We start from the raw sequence: 6,000 nt of genomic DNA, 5'->3' as shown, positions 1-6,000 counted from the left end.
GTCCCTCCCCTCCGCCTTCCACAAAAAAGTCCCAGGAAGAGGAGTAACCTGGAGGAGGCAGCACTTGGCCTATTTCGGAAGGCTACTGCGGCCCTTAGAACCCCCCCCCCAATAATCAAGAGGACTATGCCTACATTTTGTACTCCTACTACTATTCTGTACTCCTACTCCTGGACCTCTCTGCTGCCTTTGATACGGTTGACCACCCCCTCCTCCTCAAAAAACGACACGCCTTTGGTCTCTGTGACTGTACACTTTGCTGGTTCTCTTCCTACTTCAACCGCACCTTTAGTGTTTCTTATAACTCTACTTCCTCCTCTCCTCTTCCTTTCTCTGTTAGGGTCCCCCAGGGTTCTGCTCTTGGACCTCTCCTATTTTCAATCTACACCGCCTCCCATGGCTTCCAATACCACCTCTACGCTGACAACACCCAAATCTATTTCTCTGCCCCTCAGCTCACTCCCTCTGTCTCCTCACGTATCACTAATTTACTATCAGATATATCAGTCTGGATGTCACACCACTTCCTCAAACTCAATCTATCCAAAACCGAACTTATAATTTTTCCTCCCCCATATGCCCCTTCCCCTGATCTCTCTGTCAAAATCGATGGCACAACTATAATCCCATCCCCACATGCCAAGGTTCTAGGTGTAGTCCTAGACTCTGAACTCTCCTTCAAGCAACACATCCAATCACTGTCCAAATCCTTCCGCCTCAACCTCCGCAACATCTCCAAAATACGCCCAATGACATACCAATGACACAACAAAGCTTTTAATTCACTCGCTGGTCATCTCTCGCCTCGACTACTGCAACTCCCTTCTCATTGGCTTACCTCTACATAGTCTATCACCTCTTCAATCCATCATGAATGCCACTACCAGACTCTTCCACCTTACCAATCGCTCTGTGTCTGCCACTCCTCTCTGTCAATCCCTCCTCTGGCTTCCGCTCGGCCAAAGAATTAAATTCAAAATTCGAACAGCTACGTACAAAGCCATCCACAATTTCGCTCCCAGCTACATCACTAGCTTAGTCTCTAAATACCAACCTACTCGTTCTCAAGACCTCCTGCTCTCTAGCTCCCTTGTCACCTCCTCCCACGCTCGCCTCCAGGACTTTTCCAAAGCCTCTCCAATCCTATGGAATGCCCTACCCCAATCTGCCCGCTTATCTCCTACTCTTATCTCCTACTCTATCTCCTACTCTATTAGCTTTTAGACGATCCCTGAAAACCCTTCTCTTCAGAGAAGCCTACCCTACCCCCACTGTATTTTCATTTTTTCCATCAGCTCATCCCCCACAGTTATTACATTTTTGTTTTCACTTGACCCTCCCTTCTAGATTGTAAGCTCTAATGAGCGGGGCCCTCTGATCCCTCCTGTATTGATTTGTATTGTAAGTGTACTGCCTGCCCTCATGTTGTAAACCGCTGCGCAAACTGTTGGTGCTATATAAATCCTGTATAATAATAATAATACATGGCAGCCTGCAATATGCAGGAAATGGAGGAGGGCCAACGCCTCTTACGTGAGGAGGTTATGTTACAAGCCCTAAATAAGGGGGTAGAGGGGTGAACTTACTTAGTGAGTTCAACCATGGTCCTCCTCCTGCTCCTCCACCGCCTGCCACAACTACAACACCAGAGCTACAGCCTGGAAGCAAACGTGCAAGTAAGACAAGAGAGTGATGGCCTGGGTTTGGTGTGGTCTGACAAAAGACGCAGGCTGTTGTAAGACTGCAGCCTGGGGACATATGTCATCTACTGCTGTTCCTGGACCGGATTGTGCTCACTATTATAAGGACTCCTCAGGCCACCAATTTTGACTGTAAAATAAATGATGTGTGCCCTGCGGTACAAAGGCTTTGCAAATTTCACCAGTTTCTCCAGCGTTGCCTTCCTCTTTATTTTGTTATGACCCATAATAAATGGCTATTTATTTTTCACAAATACTTGCCTATGTGTTTAACTTCAAAAAGGCCAGTTTGTGAGTAGGCAGGTACATTTAAAAAATACAAAGGGACACCAACACCAACCACCTTGAGGTTAAAAAATACAAGATGATAATAGTGTTGTGGTAACTTGACACAAAACAAAAGAAAAAATTATGGAGATCACTATTAAAAAAAAAAAAAAAAAAAAAAAAAAAAAAAAAAATAGATCTGGATTAACAAAAAAACACTATAACCAAAAATTCTAAACATTATTATGGAGATCTGACGGAAAAAAAAAACAATTATTCATGAGATCACGAGAAATAATAAAGAAATCAGGTTGTCAGAACTCTGTGTGTATATGAGCAGTAAAACAACTTCATTATTCTAGCATTCTAAAGAAGAGAATGTGCTGCATTAACCGCTTGCTGACCGTCTGCCGCAGTTATACTATGGCAGAATGGCACAGGCAGGCGAATCGCCGTCATGGTACGTCGGTACCATAGACGGCCACTAGGGGGCACGCGCGCCCCCTGCTCATCTACGGAGCCGATGCAAGTGCCCAGAGGTCTCTATCGCCGCCGGGCTCCCGCGATCGCTCAGGGCACACGGAGAACCGCGAGCTGTGTGTGTAAACACACAGTTTCCGGTTCTCTGAGGGGAGAACTGACAGATCCTCTGTTCATATGGGGTATGAACAGGCGATCTGTTAGTTTCCCTGCACAATCCACATCCCGCTTCAGTTAGAACACTTCCTAGGACTAACATTAACCCCTTCACTGCCCCCTAGTGTTAACCCCTGCACTGCCAGTGACATTTTTACAGTAATCAATGCATTTTTAATCGCACTGATCGCTGTATTAATGCCAATGGTCCCTAAAAAGTGTCCAATGTGTCCGCTATACAGTCAGTCACAATAAAAATCACTGATCACCACCATTATTAGTAAAAAAAAAAAAAAATATTAATAAAAATGCCATAAAAATATCTCCTATTTTGTAGACGCTATAACTTTTGCGCAAACAAATCAATACACGCTTATTGCAATTTTTTTTTACCAAAAATATGTAGAAGAATATATATCGGCCTAAACTGAGGGAAAAAAAATGTTTTATTAAATATTTTTTGGGGGGATATTTATTACAGCAAAAAGTAAAAAATGCGTTTTTTTTTCAAAATTGACTTTTTTTTTCAAAATTGACTTTTTTTTTTTTTTTTTGTTTATAGCGCAAAAAAAACCCAAAAAACGCAGAGGTGATCAAATACCACCAAAAGAAAGCTCTATTTGTGGGGGAAAAAAAGACATCAATTTTGTTTGGGAGCCACGTCGCATGACCGCGAAATTGTCAGTTAAATGGACGCAGTGCCAAATCGCAAAGAGTGCTCTGGTCTTTGGCCAGCCAAATGGTCCGGTGCTGAATCGGTTAAGGGGAGGAGCCGCTTTCCTAACTATCCGACGTTGGCGATCTCCCTGGCTGAGCTATTGTGTTCTGACAGGGGCCCCTGCCAGAACACACTGGTCAGCGCTCTAAGCCATTGGCTGAGAATGCTGATGGGGTGGCGATCAGCAGACCTTTTTCGGTCATGCCCCTTCAACAGAAGGGCCGAATGTCAGCCAATTTCTATTGAATCGGTCTATGCCACCTGACATGCGGCCCGTGTGTGCGGCCCTTAAAGGAGTTTTAAAGTCAGAAGTTTTTTTTTTTTTATCTTAATGCATTCTATGCATTAATATAAAACGCCTTCTGTGTGCAGCAGCTGCCCCAGCACCCCTAATACTTACCTGAGACCCATCTCTGTCCATCAACGTCCATGAGTGTCTCGGCCATCCGAGACACTCCCTCCTGATTTGGTTGAGTCAACAGCGGTACACACTGCAGTCAATCAAAGTTAGTCAGCCAATCAGGAGAGAGAGAGTGAGTGGGGCCGGGCCGCAGTTCCATGTCTGAATTAACACAGGAATCCTGTGGCTCGGCCCGGGTGCCCCAATAGCATTCTGCTTGCTGTGGGGGCACTCAACAGGAGGGAGGGGCCAGTAGAGCCGAAGAGGGACCTGGGAAGAGAGGATCCAGGCTGCTCTGTGCAAAGCCAACTGCACAGAGGAGGTAAGAATGACATGTTTGTTATTTTTATAGAAGAAAAAACAAGACTTTACGATCAATTCTGAATATCACTTGTAGATGTTGCTGATAATCATTGCGGAACCAAAATTTACGTTCTTCACTTGCAGAATATTGGAAACTTTCCCTGTAATGCCCATTTTAATATTTTATTCAGAGAGGAAATTCAGGAGAAAGAAATGCACCTAAATTAGTTTATCAAGCAGGGTTTTAAATGTGATTCTGAACAGGAAAACATAACCTCTCCGGAGGTGTTACCACTTGCTGATTGCATTGTTAATGCACGGATACTGGATTTCATCAAGAAAAATTAAAATGCATGCATTTTAATCCCTGACCACCACTGTACCATGTGCACATCCTCAGACCACCTCTGTATCATTCATGTCTGCATCCTCTGACCACCTCTGTACCATGTCCACATCGTCTGACTACCTGCTCTGTACCATGTCCACATCCTCTGACCACCTCGGTACCATGTCCACATCCTCTGACCACCTCCTCTGTATCCTGTCCACATCCTCTGACCATCTTTGTATCATGTCTGCATCCTCTGACCACCTCTATGTCATATCTGCATCATCTGACCACCTCTGAACCATGTCTACATCCTCTGACCACCTCTATACCATGTCTGCATCCTCTGACCACCTCTATACCATGTCTGCATCCTCTGACCACCTCTATACCATGTCTGCATCCTCTGACCACCTTTGTACCATGTCTACATCCTCTGACCACCTCTGCACCATGTCTGCATCCTCTGACCACCTCTGCACCATGTCTGCATCCTCTGACCACCTCCTGTACCATGTCTGCATCCCCTGACCACCTCCTGTACCATGTCTGCATCCTCTGACCACCTCCTGTACCATGTCTGCATCCTCTGACCACCTCCTGTACCATGTCTGCATCCTCTGACCACCTCCTGTACCATGTCTGCATCCTCTGACCACCTCCTGTACCATGTCTGCATCCTCTGACCACCTCCTGTACCATGTCTGCATCCTCTGACCACCTCTGTACCATGTCTGCATCCTCTGACCACCTCTGTACCATGCCTGCAGCCGCTAACCATCTCCTGTATCATGTCTGCAATCTCTGACCATCTCTTGCATAGTTGCCAACAGTCCCGGGACAATCCCGATTTTGGGACCCTCGTCCCGATTGGAGGCTGTCCCGAATCAGGATTTCCATAAGGAAAATCGGGAATGTTTTTTTTTTTTTTTTTTTTTTTTTTTAATTTTTGGAGCAGCTGGCTCCAGTAAAATGGCCGCCGGCGCCGCCGCTCGATCATCCCCCTAGTGTTCAGTGGAGAGAGGAAGGGGGCTTGATCTGTGCAGCCAATGAATTCGCTTCTTTAGCTGCACGGATCGGCCCCTCCCCTCTCCACTGTACACACGGCATCGGTGTCTTGCCAAAAAGTTCCCCAGCTCGGCTGTTTCCGCCAGCTCATACTGCGCAAGCGCTGCACCTGCGCAGTACAGGGGGTCATTACTTGCCGAGGGGAACTTTCTCGGCAGAACACCGGCCACTCCTGGATAATAGAGGGGGGGCTGCACTGAGGGGGGTCTGCACTAATAGAGGGGGGGTCTGCACTAATAGTGCCCGGACTCTGCCGGGGGCACCTGATGCGAGGACGGACTCTGCCGGGGGCACCTGATGCGAGGACGGACTCTGCCGGGGGCACCTGATGCGAGGACGGACTCTGCCGGGGGCACCTGATGCGAGGACGGACTCTGCCGGGGGCACCTGATGCGAGGACGGACTCTGCCGGGGGCACCTGATGCGAGGACGGACTCTGCCGGGGGCACCTGATGCGAGGACGGACTCTGCCGGGGGCACCTGATGCGAGGAGGGACTCTGCCGGGGGCACCTGATGCGAGGAGGGACTCTGCCGGGGGCACCTGATGCGAGGAGGGACTCTGCCGGGGGCACCTGA

This window comes from Aquarana catesbeiana, linkage group LG10 (assembly GCF_042186555.1).
Source record: "Aquarana catesbeiana isolate 2022-GZ linkage group LG10, ASM4218655v1, whole genome shotgun sequence".
Classification (NCBI taxonomy): domain Eukaryota; kingdom Metazoa; phylum Chordata; class Amphibia; order Anura; family Ranidae; genus Aquarana; species Aquarana catesbeiana.
This window is presented reverse-complemented; position numbering follows the sequence as displayed.